The 14919-nt window shown below is 51.3% G+C and overlaps 1 non-coding gene across 1 annotated transcript; it reads right to left on the reverse strand.

The window, feature by feature from the left end:
* Positions 1-2014: 2014 nt before the first annotated feature.
* Positions 2015-2086, reverse strand: TRNAS-ACU (transfer RNA serine (anticodon ACU)). Its single transcript has one exon. It is a non-coding gene; the product is annotated as a tRNA-Ser (tRNA).
* Between the last annotated feature and the right edge of the window lie 12833 nt (positions 2087-14919).

Raw genomic sequence — 14919 nt, forward strand, 5'->3', positions numbered from 1 at the left:
ATAGATGCGCAGCAGTGACGATTTTTGAAAGCCTAAATCGCATCATGGCATGAAACGGACTCCACAATAACAAAAGCCTTTTTTTAAAAGCATATTTCTAACGGAGCTATATCGCGATGGCGACTTTGGCGACACATGCTTTTCTGGGGGAAAAATTGTGGCAGTTAGGGATGCTGCGTTGAGTGGATGATGCGCAACCATTTTCGCGACTTAAATGTATGCACTGTGTGGATACTGCAATTCCTTCAATAAAAGACCGTCGAAGCAGTTGTGCCACCTAGAAGCAGCACTGGAGTATTTGCTAGCCTAGCGGGAGGCGCCTCCTCTCTTTTGGAAATGTTACTCGTGTCACGTTTTGCATAATATTTTGTCCCCGTCACGGAACCCGGATAGTTTGACGGCAGCACCGGAGTTTGCGTGTACATGCAGCGTCACCTTTCCGGATGGGTTCAACACCTTTTGAGCACGAAGACAGACGAAAATGGCATCCGACGCGGGAGAAGCAGCGGCCTGTGGAGCCGAAGAAAAGAAAAAAACCTCAAGGCCAGCGACAATGTTTCATTCTTAAGTAGAAACAAAGAAGGCTTAGAGGAGACCGGTTTATTTCATTGTTTCCCCTCGAAACCATTTCTGCAAGAAAGACGGCCGCGTTGGATCCAATCAGTTCGGCGGGCTGGCTATGTGCGCTTGTTTGCTTTTTATTTTATCGTTGCAGTGACAGAACCAGGAATTTGTGCATGCATTAATTTGACAGGCGACACGGTAAACCGCGGCAACCAAGAACAAACACTAGAATCTGCAGCCAGCATTTCGTCGAGAACGCAGAAAGCGTCAACATGCATCACTCTTCATCATTTCCACCGGCGTACCTACTTGCCACTTCTGGCAATCCGTCAGTACCGGCTGAGAGATACGAAAGGTAAGCACTTTTTTACTGATACAGAAATTTACTCGGTAAATAAGAGCAGCTTATAATTACGTTGAGTGACAAGATGCCTGACGCGAGTGTAAACCTTTTGTAACTGTGCAGCATGAGTACAGTAAAACAGCGCTCTCTGGAGTCATTTGATTCCTGCCTATTCTGTTAGAGAAAACGCTTGTAGTGTGATTTATCTCGTTTTCAGAGGCTGTCTTGTTCGGCTGCCGATCCCAGGAAGCGGGTTCGATCTTTGCAGTGGCGGCTGTATTCGATGCAGGTGAAATACGAAAACTTGTTGACTTTTCGAAAACGTAAGAGAGGTTTAACTGTCTTACACTGAATCGAATCGTCGTAATCAGACCTCTCTTACACCTAGAAGTCGCAAGTAGTTTAGCTAAAGGCAGCAGTTTGTATGAGTAGCTTAATAACTGAAGAACTGTATTAACATTGAAAAAAAGAAGTTCATAATATGAACAGTAGGCACTAAGATCCCTCATTGTTCACGACTCACGAATAAATCTATGCAACATGATCCTTATGTTGTATTAAGAGCACTCAAAGAAAATCGCAGCCTAAGAATAGTCTTATTAATGTAGTAAACTTGTTTCAAGCCTTACACACGTTGAATAAAGCTCTGATTACATTAGTTCAAAGAGATCACGTTTATTACTGCGTATGTTGCAGTTCTGTTGAGAAAGTGATGGCCGGAAGGAATATAATGTGAAAATTGGTTGCATTGGTTTATGTAGGGAAGGCGCAACAGTTCCCATGAAGGAGACACTTGGCAGAAGCGAACACCCATGGAGCCAGAAAGCAATAGTGTAAGTGTCATATCTGTCTGTTCTTTTTTTTCTGAAGTAAAACTATGCTATGATACACCATTTGTGGTCTTGTGGATTACAGAGCAATACACTTGGAAGCAGCCATGATGAGCAAGTCTAGGGAGTGCCCCTCAGTGTGAAAGACACTCGCCAAAATAAAGCTGCAATTCACTGCCAACAGGGAACCAACTCCAGCAGCACAGAGCCGTAGGACGTGCACTGACATCGCACAGCACACCGGCGCCTTAGCGTTTTTCCTCCATAAAGACGCAGCCGCCGCGGTCGGGTTCGAACCCGGGAACTCCGGATCAGTAGTCGAGCGCTCTAACCACTGAGCCACCGCGGCGGGGCAGAACAAGGAATTGGTGCAGCAGGTTTAACTTATCTACATACACATCTCCGACCACAAAGCTGCCTCCATGACAAAGACTTGGAGAGGAGTGTTGCTTGAAGAAAGAGCGTGTATGGAAAATAGAGTGCTTTGTAACTGTACTTACATACACGTATCTCTCAAATTCTTTACTTCAATATATTGCAAAATCAAAACAGCTACAGAGCTGCGCTGACATTGCGAATTAGGTGTACCATATTAATCCTTTGAATTTATTGGTCTCCTGTCGAGCCTCTTGCCACAGGTAAGAGATAAGGGAAGTGACATATGCTAACTAGCATCGCTCAGCTGGCGTCACCCAAATGAAAATTTCTTATCACTTCATGCACAGACTACCAGCCGAAAGCACACCCGCATTTGCCTGTCCTTAAGATTTATCATAATACTCAACTTCGCTCTCGGTGAATTCAATAAGAGAGAGAGAAACAGGAGGACGGAAAGGCAGGGAGATTAACCATGCAAATGTGCCGTATAGGCAACTCTACAAGTGGGGAGGGGAAGACGGGGAAAAGGAAAAAAAAAGAGCGGCAACGAAATGAGTTTTTCACTATCCATCGTCCACTGTTCGAAGGGCACAGAAGGTGTACCTTAAAGTTTATAGTCGGGAACTCAACCCCGAGTCCTTTAAGAGCTTCAGGAGCGCCTTCACTGCTGTCATTTGGGATGATGGTTTTGTCAAAGGATCCTACATTTCTTATCGCCCTAACCGCGAACAAAAGGGCACGGTGTTTCATGGCAGCACAATGGCATGTGCGCAATCATATCTCCCGCTCAAATGGAATTCCCTACGCTCATTAACAAGCATCAATAATTTCATTCAACGGGCGCTGCCATCTTTGATCACGTGATCACGACGCCATTACAGGCCTCCTGACCACTGCGCACGTGCCTCGTCGCAAGTACTGCCTCTGGCGGTTCGGTTCTGACAGCCAGTGTTCCGCCTAATACGGTTCTGAAGGAGTAGGAAGACGACACTAGGGTTTGCCCAAAGCTTCAAGAGACATGTGAGAACACTAATTTGATCACCTGAGGAGTGCAAACGTGATCGGGCTTCATGTCACGGAGGGCCGCGCAGCTCACCGCCTCTTCGAACCAACTAATGGATCGCGTGAATGCCTGTCTTTGCTTCCGCTCAAGGTTTTGCTGACTGATTTTTATTGTTATTATCTAACAACGGCAAGGCTTAATGCTCCTGCGGCAGCTAAGGCTCTCAGTTGGGCTAGTTGTAATCACACATTTTACTAGCGCATATAAACAGACACGGACAAGACAGTGAACAAGACGCACGCTAGACTTGCAACTGAATTTAACTGAGCGAAGGAATTTTTTACACATTCATTGTCTTGTGCCCGCTGGTGACGCCCTTCAGCTGCTATCGCATGTTATGAAAATATGCAGCGGGAAAAAAATAAAAAAGAATAGATGGTGATGAAAAAGACAAACTTTACCAGATTAAACTGCACACTGGAAAGACAGGGACACATAGCATGAAAGATGCCTACATACATCAAACAGATGAAGGCACGAATTTACCGGAACAACCGGAGACCTCAAGGCCATATATTATATAATATGAGATTAGTTCAGCAGCAGGGACTACAAAGAAGACACACAAGAAAACGGGTCACTCAAGCACTAGCGGCAGCGTCCTCGTCTTCGTCAGCTGCCCGTTGCTACCCTTTGAAAGCTTACTGCCTTCTGAACCTTCCACTAGCAGTTATGCTTGTGACGCCATTGCCCGTGCTGACGCCGCACGCGAAATCGCTAGGGATCATCTCCACGGTTCTCAGACCGCTCAAAAACGTCGTTACGACCTTCATCATCGTGACGTCCATTACCCTCCCGGCTCCCTGGTACTCCTCTGGCTCCCTGCACGCCGTGTGATACTGTGTGAGAAGCTCCTGCCCCGTTACGTCGGTCCTTACCGCGTCTCAAGGCAGCTGAGCGATGTGACCTATGAACTCACGCCACCTGTTCTTCAAATTGCCACGGACGAGCAAAAACGAGGAACTAAAAGGACGGGGGTTGTTTTAGAGGGAGTAAATTGAAGTTTAGCTTCTTGAGGACAACAAGAAGTGGAAGTTGGGTCGGCTTGGCGCTATCGGGAGCTGAACTCGTACGTCTGGCGCGAACCGACCTTGAGGAAAGGTTTTGCGCCCGTAATCACTTGGTGAAGGATTGTTGGGTACGACCTAACCAACAACGGAGCATTCGCCTGAGCGTCGCCAGAGTCGACATTTTGCCCACATACCACCTCCAATGTCCGAGATGTCCCTAGATGGAGAAACCACCCTCAGGCGGCACTCAGCAAATACTAGCCGCCTTAGTGTGAACCGCGCTCCTCCACGTGCGCAGCTGGTGATGACGTGGACGAGTGGCTGACGCATTACCAAGGTGTGAGCCGCTATAACAAATAGGATACAAACGACCAGCTAACGAACGTCGTTTTATCGCGCACAGACGTGGCCCTCTCATGGTACGAAAATCATGAACATACCTTGACATCCTGGTCACGCTTTGTGCAAGAACTTACCAGGTCCTTTGGTGACTCCTCAGCGAAGACTTGCTCATCGAGCTCAGCTTCCCGGTGAGATGGCATAGTATATTGAGGCAATACTAAATCTCTGAAAAGTAGCCTTGCCTCGTATTTCCGACGAGGACAAAGTGGGCCATATCCTTAAGGGCTTCGCAAAAGAGATCTTTACGTTTCTTATAAGCAAGGACAGCAGACTGAACTCCGTCGCCGATGTCGTACGGCACTGCCAAACATTTGAGAAATTGAAGATACGGTGAAGAAAACCGAAGTTCGGTCGCCAAGACACAGTCACAATAGTCGCTGAAGTTCACGCTTCTCCCGGGAGTGATCTCAAAAATTGAAAAATTGAAATAAAAAGTTGATTCAGACATGAACATGTCTACACAGAACATGCCCACGGGGTGAGGCAGAAGAAAGAAGCTAATAGCTACTTCCTGACGGGACCTCACCGCAGGTAACGTGTCAATTTCAGAAGGGTGAAGGAATTAATTTCAAAAGAAATTTCAGTAACAACGAACAAAATTTAGAGAGCGCTCTGGCCACCCGCATTGGGAGATTCAAAGCATTGACGGCTCCTCCACACTGACGCATACGAAAGGAACGCGATAACTGGGCGGCGGCGAGGCAACCACTGACTCAGGACGCAAAAGCCGAAACGAAGGTGACGCGCATTAACTTTCTAGAAGGTTCCTTCCATCGCGCCACCGCTCAACCCACCGAGGCGCCGCGCTCCCCTCTGACGTCACGTTGACCCCATTTCAACAAGGCAACATGACGTCACGCGATACCATGGCAGCCGCTTTCGTTCGCCGCCACCGCGTTTACACTCATTGTAGGACTTTTTAATCGCCTCTTATTACTCTACATCACCCAAACCTTTTGATTTGCTTAATTAACGTTTAATAGTCACTTTTGAAACTATTTCAAACATTCATCCGGATTGGTCGCGTATTTTTTTTTCATTTTTTCGACGTCCACGGCTGTTTTGACATCCACCCACTATATCGACGCCTATAATTAATTGCCTAATTATTCCACAACAACTAAATTTGACGAACAGCGGTATTTTGTCAACCGCTATCACACACCACCATTATTTTGCTCATAACTCTTCCTCCATGGGCGCAAGGGCTGTGGAAATGTTTTGCGGACACTCTTGCGGACATGAGACCCCCAGCATAGCTGTGACGACCCCCCATAATGCGCAGGTCCACACGGGACGGAGAGGCAAAGAGACACCGTATGGCTCAGTTTAAACAAACAGATATATTCAATAATTATACATGATTATGATTATACATCAGAGGCTGGGGTGTCCGAGCTTACGTGCCGACGACTTCATGGGGACGATGGAGGGGCTCCGTAGTTGAGCTCGAACGGTTGCTGGCAGAAGCCGCACGCCGTCGGGCTTCGGCGCTGAAGGCCCCCTTGGCGAACGATATCGTCCTGAGCGTTCTTCCGTACTCCTTGTCGATTTTTATACCCTTCTTCTTCCCCACATTCCCTAGGTTGAGGACGCCCACGCCGGAGTGGGAGGGGCCTAGGGCTTTCACTTGGGCGTAGAAACACACCACCGCACTTATTGTCTCGCCCCCGTCACGTGTTGAGTCCGAGGGAAAGAAGGTTGTCGTCGAGGTAGCGTCGGCTATGGTAGACGGTCTCTGGCCCGCTGACGGTTCCCGCGGGTCACCGACCTCCGTTCTCCATCAAATGACACTCGCCACTCAAGGCCGGAACGCGAGGTCACTAAAAGGCCGGGAAAGTGGTCCCTTGTCCTAGGATGTGCTCAGGAGTGTTGGTGATGATTCCCCCCGTCTTGTCACGGGGCCAGGCCCGCCGAAACGAGGCCCTTTGTCCCCGGCACGGTCACGGCAATTGGGGAAGATAACGCCCGTCTCCCCGCGGCGGCGGCGGCAGCGTTCGACACGTGCCGACACTATGGAAAGGGGGTCCGGTTGTGCTTAAACCCCTTCGTTTTGATCGTTCACTCTCGACAAGTATGGCTCGGTAATTGGACGCAGCTGTCACCTGGGTCTTCTCCGTGCGGTCCATGGCGGCAGGCCCGAAAGCAATCCCACTCAAGTTGCTTGCAGCCATATACAGTAGAAACATGTGTGCTGGCTGCTTCCAAAACGAGACCGGCTGTCGCCGATCTCCTCTCTTCCAGCTGAATTGCTTTCCCTTGAGTGCCTTTGCCGCCCCTGGGGGCTCCGTCTACGCCGCGCCGTCGAACGCGGACCCTCGTAGCACACACAAGTAACGTCACACTAGCTCACCCTCCAGAAGAATGTTCTCCGAACATTTGAGTCCATGCAGCTCCCCTTCTCGTTCTGAATCACCTCGCACAGTGCGTCCGACAAAACACTTTTCGTTGCACTCAACACCACTGCACAACACCATATGCCTCAGCTGTCATAACTGGCGTCTCCAGGGGCAGCACTGATCTTCTTTTACAGATAAACATGAAACTCAGCACCCAAGCCTCTCCTTTCTAGTCCGAACTGGACGAAATAAAGGAGCTCCCACTTCTAGCACGATCACGGCACAGACAAAAATATAGATAACGAAAGGAAGTAGGGCAGGTTTTGCATGCGCTCCGCATGCTCTCCTGTGAAGGTGTTACTTAATGACAGAAAGGTTTAACTACCAACTCCGATATCTTAACACATAAGCACATAGCAATGTTATGAGCTGCGGCATTACACAATTCTAACCAGTTCACAACTCCGCTCTGTATACGCCATTAGTCCGACTTAGCTTTCCGATTTCGCAGCGGATATCGGCCTTCATGAGTCATACTAAGTAAGTCTGTGCCCCTTTGTCTGCTTTGGGACTCGCGAGGGCTCGTGGCAGGAGCCTCTCCTGGCGTTATCTGCGCGGCAACCTCGCGCGCTTCTTCTTCTTCTAGCAATGCATGAAGTAAATCCGGTGGCATTCTGGCCGTCACCTCTAGCGCCTGCCGAACAAAATGCAGGAGAGAGCGTTTCTTGCGAACTCTCTGCGCGCTCCGCTTCACTTCTGTCCCCATCAAAATCCACGCTTTCCCTTTCCTCATTTCGTGAATACTGAACCGGTGCCGACTTGAGGCGATTTGCGTGTATCCTTATCAAGCGCCGGTTCACGTCTCGGACTCTGAAGTTTACCGGAGAAAGCTTCTCGACAACCTCGCACGGTCCTCTCCACTTCGTCTGGAACTTACGAGCTAGCCCAATCTGCCTTTGGCAGTTTTCAATGTACACGCTGTCCCCCACATCAAACGGCGCGTCTCTAGCACTGCGATCGTGCACCTCCTTCCTGCGCTTCGCCGCTTTCTTTAAGGCCTCCTTTGTGATGTCCCTCGCCACATGCAAGCCCGATTCTAGCTCAACCTTATAGTCGTCCAGTGAAGCGTATGGGACACGACGGGGGCCCTCTGGCACTTCACTAGGCTGGTCCGGGTCTCGGCCGTAGAGAAGAAAGAATGGAGATTCGCCCGTGCTCTCGTGTGCTGCGGAATTGTAGGCAAGCATTGCATACGGGAGCCACAAGTCCCAGTCCCGCTGGTCGCGCGAAACAAAATGCGACAGGAACCCGGCCACGGTTTGGTTCAGTCGCTCCACCGCGCCGTTGCAAGCCGGATGGTACGGTGTTGTCTGCTTCTTAGCGATCTTAAGCAGCTCGCAAACTCTCCTCATTAGCTGCGACACGAAGTTCGTTCCCCGATCTGTCAAGAGTTGCCTCGGGGGTCCATGTCGGAGCACGATCTGTTCGACAAATGCTCTTGCAACCGTGTCTGCCTTCTGATCTGGGAGTGCTACCGCTTCCGCGTATTTTGAAAGGTGATCGACAAATACTAAAATGTACTTGTTTCCGGAAGTGGTCGTGGGCAATGGGCCCATTATGTCCATACCTGTCCGCTCGAAGGGAGCCGAAACCTCAGAGAACGGCTGAATTGGAGCTGGTCTTCGTCCCTTGGGTGTTTTTCTTTCGAGACAGGAATGACACTTCGCACAGTAGTCTCTAACATCCTGTCGCATGCCACTCCAAAAGTACAAACGCTCCACACGCCTGCGTGTCTTCGCTACGCCAAAATGACCGGCGCATGGCGCATCGTGAAACGCGCGAAGAACCCTTTCTGTCCACGACCGAGGTATGACGACTCTCTCCCAAGCGGTTTTCTCTGGTCTCCCTTTCCTGGTTGGCCTCGTGCGCCAACACAGGGTGCCGTCTTTGCCAATAAAATAACCTAGCTGTTCGAGGTGAGACGGTGCGCCCTCTAAGCTTTCGATTATTCGCTTTAGGTCAGGATCTTTGCACTGCTCTGTGCGTAATTCGGCGGGGTCGACTACGGGGACAAACTCATCTATAGCTGCCACGGCAGCTGTGCGGCTGAGTGCATCAGCATTCAGATGTGTCTTTCCTGACTTGTGCTCCACTTCAAGGCAGTATTCCTGCAGGTATAGATTCCATCTAGCGAGTCGCGAGCTAGGGTCCCTGACACTCATCACCCATTTCAGAGGATGGCAGTCTGTGACTAGCTTGAATTTGCCGCCGTAAAGGTAGCATCTGAAGTGCTTTACTGCCCAGACAACGGCGAGGCACTCCCTTTCCATAGCTCCGTACTTTTGCTCTGTGGGGCTCAGCTGTCGGCTAGCAAAAGCAACGGGATGTTATTTGCCCTCGATAACCTGAGATAGCACGGCACCAACTGCGAACTTTGACGCATCTGTGGCCATAACGAAGGGCAAATTAAAATCCGGGTGGCGCAACAGCGGTGCACTCATTAGCTTCCTTTTCAGGGCCCCAAAAGCATCCTCCGCGTTTTCGTCCCAGCGAAAGGCGACATTTTTGGCTGTTAAGGCGGTGAGCGGCTTAGCGAGCTTGGCGAACTCCTCTATGTGCTTTCGGTAGTAACCAATCAGGCCGAAAAACTGCCGGACCTGGCGGACGCTAGTCGGGGATGGAAAATCCGAGACACACCTTAGTTTCTCAGGGTCCGGTCGCACGCCGTCAGCTGAAACAACGTGCCCGAGGTATTTCACCTCGTTTTTGAGGAATTGGCACTTAAAGGGCTTCAGCTTGAGACCCGCTCCTCTTAGTCGCACCAAAACCTGCTCAATATCACGCAAATGGTTCTCAAAACTGTCACTGTATATGATTATGTCATCCATAAACACGAAGCACAGCCTCCCCAGAAGACCTGCCAGAAACATCAGCGGTTCTCTGCCAGACAGCAGGGCTGTTGGCCAGACCCATCGGCATTCTTTTCCATTCATAGTGCCCTGAGGGCGTGTTGAATGCCGTTTTTCGGCATCTGCCGGATCCATTGCTATCTGCCAGAATCCCGCCGCCATGTCCACTACCGTGAAGTACCTGGCAGAGCCCAGCTGAGAAAGCGTCTCCTGTATATTGGGGATGGGGTATGGATCGATGCGAGTTACGGCATTTAGTTTGAGGTAGTCCACTACCAATCGATACGAGCCATCTGGCTTTTCCACCAATAGTGCTGGTGCTCCCCAGGGTGACTTTGAGTGTTCGACAATGCCGCGATCAATCAGGTCCTGAACCTGCCGCTCCATCTCCTCCCGTTGGGAGTAAGGAATCCTGTACGCACGCTGGTAAACGGGCGATGAAGTGCCGGTTTCTATCCTGTGCTTTATGACGCCACAGCAGCCCAAATCCAGGTTGGACGCGGCGAATACCTCCGAGTAGTCGTTCAGCAAACCAGCCAGAGCCTCCCTCTCCCTGGATTTTACGTGAGAAAGAACGAACGACGCCTTTGGAGCAGCCGAAGGACTAGCATGCTCTACAGTTGCGAGTACCGTATCGGTGGGCTCACGTTTCTCTATCGCAGAGGTGAAGAAAGCCAATGTTTTGTTCTTGGGAAGGCTCAGTGGCCGCTGGCTACAGTTAACCACCCGTAGGGGCACTCTGTGGGCGTCATTAACTGTCACGAGGCACGCGGCTGCCTTCAGGCCATTGCGGAGAGAGTCGACCGGCTCAAGCACTCCCACGGCATTGCTCTCCACATCTGAAGGCACACACGCGTACAAAATGTGCCCCGACCAAGGAAGGACGACCGCCTCATCCACGAGCCTGACGGCAACCAGCGAATATACCTTCTCCAATGATCCCCCTGTTTGACGGGTGTCAATATCGGTAATGTGAACATCAGCCCCTCTCCTGTTCAAAAACGGTACGTTTGAGCCGCCCGCATTAACCTCTTCCTCAGAGAATGAGACTACTGCCTTCCCTTTTCTCAAAAAATCCTGCCCTAATATACCTGACACTCCATTTGGCAGAGACACCGTGTCCGGGCATACGTAGCAGCGGTGCTCCAATGCAATTCCGCCGAGAGAGAAGTGTAACTGGTAGAGTCCACTTATGCCAAGAGGATCCCCCGTTATGCCTACAAATTTGGTTGCCATACCACCAGACGCTTCCAACACCTCGCGGTCCCCCTTCCTTCGAAGCGTGTTAAAACTGCTCTCCTTAAGCAATGTCACATTTGACTCCGTATCTATCAACAATTCCATGCAACAACCATTTAAATTGCAACGCACAACAGGGCATGCCTCGTCGGCCACAGAAACCACCACCACCTCGTCGTCCACTGCTCCCTCCCCACGCTCCTCAGGATGGGGAGGACTATCTAGTTCTTTTTGTCTCGGTATCTGGAGCCCCGCTGTAGGCTTGCTTAGGGCGTGTCTCGCCTGCTTCTCTTTGTGGCTCCCCACGGCGCACGTTTTGGCAGAACCTGGCGATGTGTCCGCGACCCTGGCAAGCGAAGCATACTATTTCTTCAAAATCTCGCATACCGCGCCTGTAGCTTTGTGGCGGTCTCCGGTTTGCAGCGAATGGGCGCTGTTGAGCGCGCGCTTCAACCTGGCGTTCCACCTGCTGAGATAGCAGCTGTTCTAAGCGATCTAACCGCTCTGTCAAGAGAGCAACCTCAGGGTTGAGCACCGCTCTCTCTATGACGCGTACTCTCGCTGCGGCTGTCGTTAACGCCTCATTTCGTTCCTCATCCAATGCGGCCGCCACGACTTGGTCGAAATTGCTCGGCTTGCGCGAGAGCACGAACCGGCGCACGGGGTCTTGCAGACCAGCCACGAACAAAGCGGTCATATCCTCTTTAAGTAGATCCTCCGCGTATTTCTTCTTTAGCTGGTCTCCTTCCTCCTCCCTGCTTAACGTATCGCGTGCTAGGCGCTGAAGCCGCGACGCAAATGTTCGCACGTCCTCCCCTACCATCTGTCCGGCGTCACGGAACCTCTGTACCCGCACGTGACGTGGTTCAGTGTCGAAATGCTCAAACGCGAGCTTCTTAAATTCCGCAAATGATTTTGGGGATTTTACTTTTTCGTCTCGCCATGCAAAATCATGAGCAGCTCCTGCCATCTTACACCTCGCCAGTCCCAGCATTTGAGCATCGGACCATCCCCCTATTTTTCCAATCTCTTCTAGCATGGAAAAGAAATCGCAGATTGGAACCCCTGTCTTATCTCCCGTAAACGTCGGAATGACGCTTCCCAATGCCAGCATGCTTGCTCCGAGCGACGGCTGTGGAGTGGGAGCTCCCTCAGATACAGACATTTTTTTTTTCGCTCAAGCCCTCCGGTGCCTCAAGCCTCTCAAATGGGGGTAAAAGTCCCACAATCAGTCCCGTGATTCCCTTTTGATTACAATTTTGAAGTCATGAATGTCGCAGCATTCAGAGGACATTTGCTTTTGACACCCCACTTCTGACACCGGTGTGACGACCCCCCATAATGCGCAGGTCCACACGGGACGGAGAGGCAAAGAGACACCGTATGGCTCAGTTTAAACAAACAGGTATATTCAATAATTATACATGATTATGATTATACATCATAGGCTGGGGTGTCCGAGCTTACGTGCCGACGACTTCATGGGGACGATGGAGGGGCTCCGGAGTTGAGCTCGAACGGTTGCTGGCAGAAGCTGCACGCCGTCGGGCTTCGGCGCTGAAGGCCCCCTTGGCGAACGATATCGTCCTGAGCGTTCTTTCTTCCGTACTCCTTGTCGATTTTTATACCCTTCTTCTTCCCCACTTTCCCTAGGTTGAGGACGCCCACGCCGGAGTGGGAGGGGCCTAGGGCTTTCACTTGGGCGCACAAACACACCACCGCACTTATTGTCTCGCCCCCGTCACGTGTTGAGTCCGAGGGAAAGAAGGTTGTCGTCGAGGTAGCGTCGGCTATGGTAGACGGTCTCTGGCCCGCTGACGGTTCCCGCTGGTCACCGACCTCCGTTCTCCATCTAATGACACTCGCCACTCAAGGCCGGAACGCGAGGTCACTAAAAGGCCGGGAAAGTGGTACCTTGTCTTAGGATGTGCTCGGGAGTGTTGGTGATGATGCCCGCCGTCTTGTCACGGGGCCAGGCCCGCCGAAACGAGGCCCTTTGTCCCCGGCACGGTCACGGCAATTGGGGAAGATAACGCCCGTCTTCCCGCGGCGGCGGCGTTCGACACGTGCCGACACTATGGAAAGGGGGTCCGGTTGTGCTTAAACCCCTTCGTTTTGATCGTTCACTCTCAACGAGTATGGCTCGGTAATTGGACGCAGTTGTCACCTGGGTCTTCTCCGTGCGGTCCATGGCGGCAGGCCCGAAAGCAATCCCACTCAAGTTGCTTGCAGCCATATACAGTAGAAACATGTGTGCTGGCTGCTTCCAAAACGAGACCGGCTGCCGCCGATCTCCTCTCTTCCAGCTGAATTGCTTTCCCTTGAGTGCCTTTGCCACCACTGGGGGCTCCGTCCACGCCGCGCCGTCGAACGCGGACCCTCGTAGCACACACAAGGAACGTCACATAGCCAACTAAAGCTTTCGCTTTAACAAAAAAGAAAAAATTCTTCATTTAAGTTTCAAGCATATTGGGATATAAATAAGACATTATAAAAGACGAAAGTCCACCAGAAATGCTACAACACGCGACATAAAAAAGAAGTTTATGAGAACGAGGCTAACAGTACGATCACATGTCTACTTGGTGCTTCGGTAGTAAACGAAAATCGAGTCTTCATTTTCTTTTTACATTAAGCAATCGTTTTGCAGGTTACGGCGACATAAATTATTGAAGGATACTCATTGCATATTGTTGCAATTTGGTTACCCATGTGGTGGGCGCCTCTGAGGTGCACAAGTCCTCAGGGGATTTTTGAGCGCGGTGCGCCGACAGTGGTGGTGGTGGTGGTGAAAAGCATTTATTAGGCTATATGTACTGAGAGTTCCTCGCCGAGAGGCCCCTAGTGGGCATCGGCCCTTACAATAGAAGGCGAAGTCCCTCATTCCGGGACCCCATTGGTCCTGACCACTGCGCAGGTCCGCCGAACCAGGGCCTGTAGGGCTGATAGTTCCTTGCAGCCGAGCAGAGCCGCCTCCCAGTCCTCTCTGGTAGGGGAAGGGGTGATGGGGGGCAGAGAAGGATTTTGCCTGCATGCCCAAACCATGTGAAAGGTGTCTGCCACCTCTCCACAGAATGAGCAGCGGCCGTCAAAAGAAGAGTCAAAGTGCTCAAGAACCGCCGGGCACAGCAGGGTGTTTGTAAAGAGCCTAAGGAGAGTTCGCCAGCTTTACCCAGTCCCTTCATAGGAACCGGGTAGCGCCGGTGTTCGGCACGATAGTGCTCTGTGATATCTTTTAAAGAAAGAAGAGGGATTTGATCCGGGTTAAGGTCCTCCCAAAGAATGCCTGGTGCCCGGTAAGTGAGTGCGCGGGCTGCCTTATGGGCGGCTTCGTTACCTGGCATGCCATGGTGGCCGGGGACCCATATGATTGAGCGGTGAGTTGGATCGCAGTCGCGAGTACTGCGATGAAGAATTTGGTGAGCAAGTGGAGTGATCCAACCGAACTAAAAGTTACGACAGGCTGCGCGGGAGTCTGTGAGGATGATTTTATGGTCGGAATGGGAGGCTGCGAGGGCGATCGCTACCTCCTCCGCATGAGTTGAGCTGGGCGCTCTGAACAAGAGGCCGTCCACCTGTCTTCCCTCGTGTACGACTGCAGCCGTGTACCATTCCCTTCTGGAGTAGTGGTAGGGGCCTGCAATGTCGACGTAGAAGACGCGTTTCTCTGAGCCATAGTGGTGGTGCAGGGCATCCGCCCGCGCCTGGCGCCGACATTATGGTCCTCCTTGTTCATCTTAGTCGGAAGGGGTCGAACGTAGAGGGCGCGTCTCCACAGTTCGGGCACTCGAATCCGTTCCATTGTATGATGGTCATGTTTGATGTGTAACCGGTCCAAGAGG

This window comes from Amblyomma americanum, chromosome 6, assembly GCF_052857255.1.
Source record: "Amblyomma americanum isolate KBUSLIRL-KWMA chromosome 6, ASM5285725v1, whole genome shotgun sequence".
Taxonomy (NCBI): domain Eukaryota; kingdom Metazoa; phylum Arthropoda; class Arachnida; order Ixodida; family Ixodidae; genus Amblyomma; species Amblyomma americanum.